Here is a 13,106-nt window from a genome sequence, read left to right as displayed (position 1 = left end):
TAATATGTAACATAGTTTTTACCAAAACAAATGATATAGCGACATGTTAGTTGTTTGGAGAAGCTTCTTGTTAACATTTTATATACGCTAGATGTTTTGGTCTCTGTATATCTAAATATAAACTAGACATCACTATTAGGATATTTTTGTTACATACACTTTTGAGGTCTCTACTAATATATGGATACACGTACATACATATAAACTATATTCAAGCAAGTGTCATTACTCTAAGAATACATGTGATTTTATTTCTAATATTCTCTCGTTTAATAGAATTTGGTTTAGATATGGCTTTAAATAAATAATGTATTAAAAAAATTAAGTTTTATGAAAAAACATAGTTTAAATTCACCACACTGTACTAGATGAGTGTATTTGAAAATAACAATTTAGAAACTAGTACAAAATTTTAGCATAAAAATATATATTAATTAAACCCGAAATCCTGAAATATTTTAGATGAATCTAATTTAAATGTTAATTAAGTTGCTTGGCAGTGTTGGAGTTAAACATGAAGTGCACCGTGTCCTGTCCGGTTCAGTACAAGTTTACTTGTATGTGTCTGTGTAGGTCTCCAAGTAATTACCGATTAGGACTACGTACTAGTTGATGAGCTAGTATATATATCTCTATACCCCTGTAATCTATGTAACCGATCCAGATCAAATCAATACAAAGTATTGACGGGAGCGACATGCTCCCGTGGCCATAACTCGACGTATTGTGTCTCGGCGAGATTAGATTGATCAGCGTATTGTTACCTACGTGCATGCTAGTCCCGTACGTAGCTAGCCTCAAGATTGATCGACCTGTCTACTTGCCTGCTTAGTACTTTTGTACATGGGTGTAGTCTACCTTACGGCCGGAAAGAACTTATCTACGAGCGACGTACAAGAGGGTCTGGGCCAACAATTGGTATCAGAGCAAAGTTGATCTTCTAGTAACGGAGGATCATGGCGGACGACGAGAAGAACAAGCAGCTGGCGGAGTACTCCGGTGCGGCTAAAGTAATTGCTGCTCCGGCGAGTTCGTCGTATCCACGGTTTGATCGCGAGAACTTCGAGGTCTGGAAGGCCCTCATGGAGTGTGGTCTCCGCGCCAACGAGCTATGTGACGCGGTCGATCCAGGAGGCGACGCGTTAAAGAAGGAGGGAGCCGAGCACCGGAAGGATCGGCAGGCGGCGGCGGCGATTTACTCGGTGATGCCGATGGATGTCCTCCAGCACCTGATCGCCAAAGGAACGGCGAAAGAGGTGTGGGATACTTTGAAGCTCATGTTCGAGGGACACACCCGCGTCAAGCAAGCTAATCTCCAAACTCTCTTAAGGAACTATGAGACTTTGGTCATGGGCGACGATGAGTCCGTGGATGTGTTCGCTTCACGGGTGGCTACTCTCGTCAAACGGATCCGTGCGCTTAGAGAAAACCTCACGGAGGCCTCGGTTGTCCGTCGGTTCTTGCGTGCGGCCCCTCCCCGGTACCTGCAAATTGTCATGGCGATCGAGCAGTGCGTCGATCTCGAGACTCTCTCCATCGACGATCTTGTCGAAAGGTACAAGGCTCACGATGAGCAGATGCGGTACAGTCTTGGGGACGGTAGGAACGACGAGCTTGTGATGCTCACGAAGGCGCAGTGGATCTCCTTAGAAAAGCAAGGCGGATCCAGGAGCAGCAGCAAGAAGAAGGCGAAGCAGCGTTCGGCGAGAAAGAACTTCGCCGACTCGGACAAAGACTCAGACGATGAGGCTGCACCGCCACCGAGGAGAAATTTTGACATCAGGAAAGTGAGGTGTTATAACTATGGCCTCCTCGACCACTTCAAGGCTGACTGCGAGGAAGCACCGAAGCAGAAGGCGCTCATGGCCCAGCAAGGAGATGAAAGTGACATGATGTTGATGTGTGAACTCGTGGACAAGCAGGATCCGGTTCTTCAAGTGCCGGCTAAAGAAATTGTCGCGCTCGTGGAAGAAAAAGTTCACCTTCATAATCATGGTACGGAAACTCGTGTCGATGCTACTGATGCGGGAGGTGACTCCGAAACTTACGTCGATGCTACAGACGTAAGTGCTATCTTTGCTGAAGCGGAGGCACGAAAGCTACGTGTGCTCGTCCATGGAAAAGCAGTGCTTGCGATCGGCGTGTGTGGCGAGATATGGCAGCTCCGTCGCTCGAGGCAGAAAGTAGCACGCCTGGCGGCAACCGCCCAGCAGCAGCAAGCCGAGGCGAGCGAGATGTATCATGTGCGAAGCTGGATGACGGAAGTGCCAAAGCACAAGCATGTACGCCTACATGCAGCAGCATCAGCAAAGCACATGCTGCACGGCGATGTGTTGTCCTGCACGGTCCAGAGGAAGGCATCACGCCACTACGTGCTGGGGTTGGGCTAGGAAACAGCTCGGCCAAAGGAGGCTTGTCTGGACTTGAAAATAGCAGCCCGTGCGCTGCAGTCTCTTCAAGAAGGAGCATTTTTGGAGAATCTGAATCGCCAGAAAATGGAACTTTGGCAAGTTCAGAAGCAAGTGTGCCTCTTCCGAAAGCATTGGAGAGGAAGGCACCACCACTTACCCCCGTACAACTACAGACGGTGTTACACCCATATTCGGAGACAACTCTTCGGATGCTTGACCCGGTAAAGGTGAAAAGGAGTGGGCAACGGTATCTAGGAAACACCGAGGAACCGGTGGATTTCAAGGGCGAGGTAGAAGGTGATGTGTATGTGAATTAACGGCTGGAATTTAGTCTATTTTGGGCAGCCCAATAACTATTTCAGAAATTCCTAATAAATCCTAGAGGCCCACTCAGCCCATTCGTGCAAGGCAAGGGATACTACTAAAGTTTAGTCCCACATTGCTAGTTGAGTGGGAGTTGAACCTCCTTATAAGGGAGGTTCTTTCCCCACTTGTACGAGCATGGAAACAAGAGGGATATCCACGCGCGCACCTTCTCCGCCGCCCGCCTCGTCCCGACGCGACGCGACGCGGGTTGCGGGAATGTAGCCTCTCGCCTCCTTCTCTTGCGCCTATAAAAGGGAGGTCGCTCCTAAGGGTGATAAGGTTTTTGGGGAGCGCTCCGCGCGACTACTGAATTCTTCATCACGGACTCCAACGTCGACGACCTCATCGACGACATGGCTGGAGAGGATGTCGCTCTTTCTGTTAGACGTCCTGCCACAGTTCTTTGCTCTAGTTTCTGCCCTACATGTGTTAGGTTCTACTTCATATATGCAACTTGCTATACTGTCTGCTCTAGATGTGTTTAGTTACAGTTCATATGTGAAGTTGTTGTTTACCCTCTCTTTGTCAAATTGCATGACTTGCTTTATCACTGTTATATTAGTCATGCTTTATCTAGTATTTATGTTAATAAAATCATTTGGTAAATTGCTCATATTCCCAGCAATCCAAAAACCTTATTATAGGCAATTTACCCCGAGTGGTTTTGCTGCTTCCATGAGACCTCCTATGTTTGAGGGTATCCACTATAAGAGGTGGCGCGTGAGGGCAGTCTTATGGTTTCAATCATGAGTTGCTATGACGCCACTCTCGGCAAACCTGAAGGAGAGCTTGATGCTCAACAAGCACAAGCTTTTTAGAAAATGGATACTCTGTTTAAGGCTGCTCTCTTGAGTGTTCTTGGTGAGAACATAGTTGATGCTTATGCGTCAATTGATAATGGAAAAGATATGTGGGATGCACTCGAGGCCAAGTTTGGGGTCTCGGATGCTGGCACTGAGCTGTACATCATGGAGCAATTCTATGATTACAGGATGACTGAAGAGCGCTCCGTGGTTGAGCAAGCTCATGAGATACAGTCATTTGCTAGAGAACTTGAGCACTTTAGTTGTACGCTACCGGACAAGTTTGTTGCCGGAGGTATCATCACTATGCTACCTCCTTCATGGAGAAACTTTGCTGCCTTGCTGAAGCATAAGAGGCAGGAGTTTTCCGTCCCGGATCTCATTGGCACTCTTGATGTGGAAGAAAAGGCGAGAGCAAAGGACACACGTGCTCGAGGTATTGAGGGAGGATCTAGTGCCAATGTGGTACAGAAGAAGAACTTCCAGCCCCACAAGTTCAAGAACAAGGGCAAGTTTGATGGTAAAGCAAAGTTTGATGGGAAGAACAAGGCTGTACAACACACGAACTTCAAGAAGAAGAATGGCAAAAAGAAAGGTGCTTGTCATGTGTGTGGGGATCCTGCTCATTGGGCTCCTAGTTGCCCTAATCGCTATGACAAGCGTCATCCGGGGAAAGGCGGCAAGACCGCTAATGTTGTCATTGGAGACACTGACATGAAGGATGCTGGGTATGGTATATTTCCCACTATTCTTTCAGTATGTCATTCTCCTGACTGGTTGATTGACACGGGTGCTAATGTGCATGTATGCGGTGATATTTCCATATTTTCGTCTTATCAGACCGCAGGGACTTCAACCGTGCTGATGGGCAACGGTTCAAGTGCTTCTGTTCGTGGTGTTGGCACGGTCGATCTGAAGTTTACTTCGGGGAAGATCGTGCGGCTGAAGAACGTGCATTATGTCCCCTCCGTCAATAAAAATCTTGTTAGCGGATCTCTTCTGTGTAGAGATGGCTACAAGGTTTTCTTTGAGTCGAATAAATTTGTAATATCCAAGTATGGAACCTTTGTTGGTAAAGGCTATGAGTCAGGAGGCCTGTTTCGTTTATCCTTATCAGACATTTGCAATAAAGTTGTTAATCATATTTGCAACAATAGTGAATCAAATGTATGGCATTCACGTCTTCGTCATGTTAACTTCGGTTGCATGTCGCGACTGGCGAAGTTGAACTTAATTCCTAGTTTCACCACTATCAAGGGATCTAAGTGTCAAGTGTGTGTGCAAGCTAAGCAACCTCGTAAGTCTCACACGACTGCGGAAACAAGAAATCTTGCACCACTAGAGCTCATACATTCAGATCTATGTGAAATGAATGGTGTTTTGATAAAAGGTGGAAAGAAATATTTCATGACGTTAAGTGATGACTCCACTAGATACTGCCGTGTGTATCTTCTGAAATCTAAGGATGAGGCTTTGAACTTTTTCAAGATCTATAAAGCTGAAGTGGAAAACCAACTTGATCGAAAAATCAAGAGGCTTAGGTCCGACCGTGGTGGAGAGTATTTTTCCAAAGAATTTGATGCTTTTTGTGCGGAACATGGTATAATCCATGAGAGGATGCCTCCCTATTCACCTTAGTCAAATGGGGTGGCCGAAAGAAAGAACCGTACTCTAACTGATTTGGTTAACGCCATGTTAGACACATCGGGTCTCTCCAAGGCATGGTGGGGGGAGGCGATATTGACAGCATGTCATGTCCTGAACCGAGTTCCCACAAAGAACAAAGAGATAACTCCATTCGAGGAATGGGAGAAGAAAAGGTTAAAACTCTCTTATCTGCGAACATGGGGTTGTTTGGCGAAAGTCAATGTTCCAATTCCAAAGAAGCGGAAACTTGGACCAAAGACTATGGATTGTGTTTTCCTGGGATATGCTTTTCATAGCGTTGGCTATAGATTCTTGGTTGTAAAATCTGAGGTACCTGACATACATGTCGGTACGATCATGGAGTCGAATGATGCGACTTTCTTTGAAGATATCTTTCCCATGAAGAATATGGCTACCTCATCTAATCAGGAGATGCCTAGTTCACCGAATCAGGAACCAGTTACAATTACCGAACCTGCCATTTCGATGGAACACTTTGAAAGTCCTGTGGAGGAGAACAATGAAGTTCCTACTAGGAGCAAGAGACAGAGGACTGCAAAGTCCTTTGATGATGATTTTCTTGTGTATCTCATAGATGACAGTCCCAGTTCTGTTTCATAGGCCTATGCATCTGAAGATGCTGACTACTGGAAGGAAGCAATTCGTAGCGAGATGGATTCCATCTTGGTGAATGAAACCTGGGAGATAACTGATCGTCCTTATGGGTGCAAACCTATAGGATGCAAATGGGTATTCAAGAAGAAGCTTAGGCCTGATGGGACTATTGAAAAGTACAAGGCTCGGCTCGTGGCTAAGGATTATACCCAAAAGGAAGGTGAAGACTTCTTTGATACTTACTCACCTGTGGCTCGACTGACCACTATTCGAGTTCTACTTTCACTAGCTGCCTCGCATGGTCTTCTCGTTCATCAAATGGATGTTAAGACTGCTTTCCTAAATGGAGAGTTGGATGAGGAAATTTATATGGAACAACCAGATGGGTTTGTACTAGATGGTCAGGAAGGGAAAGTGTGCAAGTTGCTGAAGTCTTTGTACGGACTTAAGCAAGCACCCAAACAGTGGCATGAGAAGTTTGAAAGAACTTTAACAGCTGCAGGCTTTGTTGTGAACGAAGCTGACAAATGTGTGTACTATTGCCATGGTGGAGGCGAGGGAGTTATCCTGTGTTTGTATGTTGATGCCATACTGATTTTCGGAACAAATCCGAATGTTATTAAGGAGGTCAAGGATTTCCTATCTCGTTATTTTGAGATGAAGGATTTAGGAGTGGCTGATGTCATTCTGAACATCAAGTTGTTGAGAGACGATGATGGTGGGATTACTTTGCTTCAATCTCACTATGTGGAAAAGATCTTGAGTCGCTTTGGCTATAGTGACTGCAAGCCCTCTCCAACACCATATGATGCGAGCGTGTTACTTCGAAAGAATCGAAGAATTGCCAGAGATCAATTGAAATATTCTCAGATTATTGGCTCGCTTATGTACTTAGCAAGTGCTACAAGACCTGACATCTCTTTTGCTGTTAGCAAACTGAGTCGGTTTGTCTCAAAACCAGGAGATGTGCATTGGAAAGCTCTAGAGAGAGTTTTGCGTTATTTGAAAGGCACTACAAATTATGGAATTCACTACACCGGGCATCCAAAGGTGCTTGAAGGGTATAGTGACTCAAATGGATCTCAGATGCTGATGAGATAAAGGCCACGAGCGGTTATGTATTCACTCATGGAGGTGGCGCTGTTTCTTGGAAGTCTTGCAAGCAGACCATCTTAACAAGGTCAACAATGGAAGCAGAACTCACAGCACTAGATACAGCTACAGTTGAAGCATATTGGCTTCGCCGGCTCTTGAATGACTTGCCGGTTGTTGAGAAACCTGTACCGGGTATCCTTATGAACTGCGACAATCAAACTGCGATCACGAAAGTGAGCAGCTCAAAGGATAACATGAAGTCATCAAGACACGTTCAGAGAAGGCTAAAGTCTGTCAGGAAAATGAAAAACTCCGGAGTTATTGTGTTGGATTATATCCAAACGTCTAAAAATCTGGCAGATCCTTTTACTAAGGGTCTATCACATAATGTGATAGATAATGCATCGAGGGAGATGGGTATGAGACCCACAATATGAGTTGTTCACAGTGGTAACCTATTCTTTGTGATCGGAGATCCCGTGAATTAGATGTGGAAGACAAGCTGTTGGTCAACTGAGAGGAGAGTATCCTTAACATTTACAATTCCACTCCATGAAGATGCAATACTCTCCTAATCTGCATGGCAGGTTGATGTATATCTTAATGTGTTCTAAGTGGCTTATTAAAGCAAAGATGTTATCCTGCAGAACATCTTTTGAAGAACACACCTATATGAGTCTGATTGTCAAACGTCGCAATCTATGAGAGCAGGGTTCTCTCTAGTAAACTCATGAAAGGTCACGGAGTATGACGCATAAGCTCCACCCGCGGCAAAGACGCACGGTAGCCACGTATCGGTCAAGGCTTTATGTGAAGCTAGATTCGCAGAAAATTTGCAGTTCAAGGCCCAGTCCACTGTTCAAGTTGCTTACTAGTGTAGCATAGAGTTCTAGGTGGAAGTTCAACTTAACAGTCTCCACTGCAGTACCGGTATATATAACAGTGTTTTGGAACAAAAGGCAAATTTTTGTGTGCCTCTGGGATCTGGTGGGGGATTGCTGGAATTTAGTCTATTTTGGGCAGCCCAATAACTATTTCGGAAATTCCTAATAAATCCTAGAGGCCCACTCAGCTCATTTGTGCAAGGCAAGGGATACTACTAAATTTAGTCCCACATTGCTAGTTGAGTGGGAGTTGGACCTCCTTATAAGGGAGGTTCTTTCCCCACTTGTACGAGCATGGGAACAAGAGGGATATCGACGCGCGCTCCTCCTCCGCCGCCCGCCTCGCCATGCCACGCCACGCCTCGTCATGACGCGCCGCGGGTTGCGGGAATGAGCCGAGCCGATATCTAAATTTTTGCCACGCACTACGGGTATACGAAAGGTCACTCGGGAGCTGGAAAGTTTTTGCTGTAGTGGATATTGAATACGAACACTGCACCCTTCGGCTGCTGTCTGTTCGTTTCATCTCCCGTGTTCCCTTCAGCTCCCGGCGCAGCCTCTCGCCTCCTTCTCTTGCGCCTATAAAAGGGAGGTCGCTCCTCTCAGAGAGACGCACCAGAACTTCTTCTTCCTCTCGCCACCGGTTCCATTCTCTGAGCTACCACTGTTTTCCTCATCCTGGCTTGCGGCGTGCACCGTGAGTTGGGTCAGTATGCCTCCGAAACCGCACCTCTTTGAGTCCTGTACGGGAGAAGGGTGATAAGGTTTTTGGGGAGCGCTCCGCGCGACTACCGAATTCTTCATCACGGACTCCGATGACTACTTCCCCGACGATGACTTCTTCCCCGACGTCGACGACCTCATCGACTACATGGCTGGAGAGGATGTCGACCCCATGTCCAGTGCTTCTGCTGCTGCTGTCCCGTACGTGTTTATGCTCTTTCTGTTAGACGTCCTGCCACAGTTCTTTGCTCTAGTTTCTGCCCTACATGTGTTAGGTTCTACTTCATATATGCAACTTGCTATACTATCTACTCTAGATGTGTTTAGTTACAGTTCATATGTGAAGTTGTTGTTTACCTTCTCTTTGTCAAATCGCATGACTTGCTTTATCACTGTTATATTAGTCATGCTTTATCTAGTATTTATGTTAATAAAATCATTTGGTAAATTGCTCATATTTTCAACATCAACCACCGGGTTTCATCAAAGAGGGAGAAGAGCACAAGGTACTGAAGTTACACAAAATCTTGTATGGGCTATGGCAAGGACCTCGGGAGTGGAACATCAAACTTGATCGGACAATGATTTCTCTTGGATTTGAGAAAGCTGCACTAGAGCATGCGATGTACAAGAGAGGTGAAGGAAGGGATCGTCTACTAGTTGGCATCTACGTCGACGACCTATTGATTACTGGAGCAGATGAAGAGGTGATTGCAAAGTTCAAGTTACAAATGAAGGAGATTTTCAAGATGGATGATCTAGGTCTTTTGAGCTACTACCCCAGGATAAAGGTACATCAAAAGACAGAGGGGGTCACACTATGCCAGGAGGCATACACAAGGAAGATACTTGAAAACTGTGGCATGAAATATTGCAATCTAATTGAAGCTTCAATGGAACCTCGTCTTGAGCTAAGCAAGAAGAGCAAAGCACACGCAGTTGATCCAATAGTGTACATTGTAGCTGCAGTTGCAATGCGTCAAGGTGTGTGGCTAGGGAAGCTACACGGTGATCTCATGGATCGAGATCCGAAACCAGCGGTGCTCAATGTTGACGGCGAGTCTATAACTTTTCTACGTGAGGATCGAGTGCGGCATGAAAGGAGCAAGCACATTGATACGGTGTATCACTACATAAAAGACTGCATGGAAGAAGGTAAGATGAAGGTCAACTACGTTTGCACTGATGATCAACTGGCGGATATGCTAACCAAGACTTTGGACCGAGAGAAGTTCTTGAAGATGCGAAGAAGGATCAGCGTCGGAGCTGTAACTTAACGGCGTCGTGTTTAAGGGGGTGATTGTTGGAGTTAAACACGAAGTGCACCGTGTGATGTCCGGTTTAGTACAAGTTTACTTGTATGTGTCCGTGTAGGTCTCCAAGTAATTACCGATTAGGACTACGTACTAGTTGATGAGCTAGTATATATATCCCTAGACCCTGTAATCTATGTAACCGATCCAGATCAAATCAATACAAAGTATTGACGGGCGCTCCCGTGGCCATAACTCGGCGTATTGTGTCTCGGCGAGATTAGATCGATCAGCGTGTTGTTACCTACGTGCATGCTAGTCCCGTACGTAGCTAGCCTCAAGATTGATCGACCTGTCTACTTGCCTGCTTAGTACTTTTGTACGCGGGTGTAGTCTACCTTACGGCCGGAAAGAACTCGTCTACGAGCGACGTACAAGAGGGTCTGGGCCAACAGGCAGCAAGTAATCTAAATCAACATGACATCATATGCAAGAATTAGAGTTATATGACAGATGCGTGCAGCAAATTCAGTTTTGTGATTTTGGTAGAGGATGAATTCTTGTAAATTTTAAAAAAATGTACTCAACGCCACGCACGGTGGCACGGGAAGGCTCTGGGTGTTCAGCGACGGATCTGCCTAAAGCCACCGAGGAGGAGAATGCGTGCGGTGCAGTGGAGGGACCGTTTGCTAACGAGGAGGAAACGCCACGTGCCGCCGAGGAAGAGAAGGAGGAGCGTTCATAGCTTATATATTTGTATTTGTTAAGTTTGTTTGTTATAATTAGGTACTCAATGGTTAAGTTTGTCTTTGGCACTGAAAATTGACCTATGAGGTTATCTAAATACACTTTACAATGTATGTTCGTTCGTTTGTGGCAAACGTCACCTTTCCTCCTGTCATCTTGTTGAAGCGGACCCTTTCATTGCATGGCACGACCTATTTTAGTTGAACATAAAAAAGTAAAAAACAAAAAAGTTATGGGTGTTTCACAACAAAAGAAAAAAAATGAAAAAAAGATATAAAAATATAAAAACAGTAGCTGGTGAGTTATGCCTCCATTTTTGAAGACCCCCATACATACATGTTGAAACCGCTTTCTTTCTCATAGTCGCAAATGTTCAAACAAACTCCACAAACCACATCATGTGTACACACAAAAAAACAATAAATAAATAAATGGGTAACTTACTAAACACACACACACATTAAAACTGAAAAAAGAAATGGAATCAGAAAAGCATAAGTAAAAAGGGAATGATTTCAAAACATCTAGATTTCAGTATGTATTTGCTGCAGCTTTACAACGAGTGAACCCAAAACCTACTAACTAGATGCTAAACCACATTCATTTACAAAAACATAAAATTGCTACTGCTGCCCCTAATTAATCCACTAAGGGCATGTGCCACTAAAATCTCCAAGAAGAACAGTAATCTACTAAACCATCTCCTGTGCACATAAAAAAGGCGTAAACAAATAAATTTGTGCTAGTGGGAGACATACATATTTACCTAATGATTTTATGGAGAAACTGGCATGCTTCTGAAAAAAAGGATTTCAAGACAATGATGATTTATTATTGTCGTCGATGCTGGTGAGCAAAAAATATATGTGCATTGGGTTGCAGAGATAAAAAGACCATATTAAAACACAACACTACTAGTGATGCATTCAGTAATCAAGATATATTGATTCCAAACAAAAAAAAGATATTGAACATGGTACTGATTCATAGGGTTTCAGCAAAAAGAAACTTAGTTTGGGTTCCAGAAAAACATGCTACTGCTAGATTCAATAATCATTCTCTTTGATTCCAGAAACAAGAGAGATTTGAACATGTTACTGATTAATAGGGTTTCAACCAAAAAATCTGACAAACAAATAAACATGCCCACTCCCAAGTGATAGATTCAGTAATTATCTGTCTTGTTTCCAGTGATTAATAGGGTTTCAGAAAAATCTAAAATAAAACAAAACAAGAGACTGAGCCACTCCATTCCGCAACAACAACAAAAATCCTCAACCATGCTACCGATTTCACAAACATGCTACTAACTTGAGAGGACTTGGGTTTGGGTTCAGTAATAGATATGAGGGGGTTTGGATTCAGTAATAATCCTCAACCATCCTCAAACAAGTCTGAAGGAAAAAATAATACAAAAAACGAGGACACACTACATACCATTACTTTAACAGGAAAGGGGGAGCGATTCTATGCTTCAAGCTAGTACTCTGGACTTGTTCCAAAACAAAAATGGAGCCAAAAAATCACCTCAGATCTACAACATCTGGCCAACAAACAAGACAAAACAACATAAAGGGGCTAATGGCATGGGCAGTATTTAGTTCACTAGCAGGCAGAAGGTGCGATGGCACACCGCGCCAGAGTTTGAGCCCGTCATTTAGCAAACTAGATGATACCCCGTGCATTGCTGCAGGAATCAATTGCAATATATTTTTGATCAAATTATGTGTCTTAATACTTAGCACTCCATATATGAAGAACTACCCTCAGTGTAAAATTTATTAGCTATCTATCAAATTTGACTGTAAAGGGGACATATGTTCAGTTAAAAACTTGGAATTGATATAAATAATCACCACAATTAATTTGAAATTACATACAAACAAATTACTATCTTTAAGTTGCAACTAAATATGACAAAAAATGTGGAATGGAGGTAATAACAGTCATCCTATGGAGAAAATATAACCAAACTATACAACAAAAAAGTTGTAGTAAAACTGACTGAAACTTGTTTTGGCTGTGAAGCAGAACGTATCCTACAGACAATAAATTTGTACAAATCGTTGTGAAACTGACTTTAACTTGTTTCAGATGCATTGAAAATTATGTATTGGTACGCATCATGCCATTACATGTTAGTAATTGGTGGAGGCATGAAATAAACAAAGACATACGTTAGCAATCAAACATTGTTTAATATAAAAAGGACATATGCTACCTTATGTCAGCATCATGCTCTACTTCACATGTTGGCTTGTAACAACAACACTTTTCCATAGCCATGTGTTTCCTACATAGAATTGCTCGGCAATCCCCAGCATTTGCAACCAACAATTACCTGCAAGATAGGAGAAAAACAAAAGTTCGCATGCATATGTATATGTAGGAGTTTTGACTGCATGCTCATCATACCTTCCAAAGATCAAAGATGTAAGACTTGTAGTTCCCGACGATTGACTAATGATTGAATCATTTGCAAGAGCAAGGTCTTCACTTAAGAAAGCTTTGCAGACTGAGTTTGCCACGGATTCAGAAAAAAAGACATCTTGTATTGCTCAT

Source organism: Triticum dicoccoides, chromosome 2A, assembly GCF_002162155.2.
Source record: "Triticum dicoccoides isolate Atlit2015 ecotype Zavitan chromosome 2A, WEW_v2.0, whole genome shotgun sequence".
NCBI classification, from domain to species: domain Eukaryota; kingdom Viridiplantae; phylum Streptophyta; class Magnoliopsida; order Poales; family Poaceae; genus Triticum; species Triticum dicoccoides.
This window is presented reverse-complemented; position numbering follows the sequence as displayed.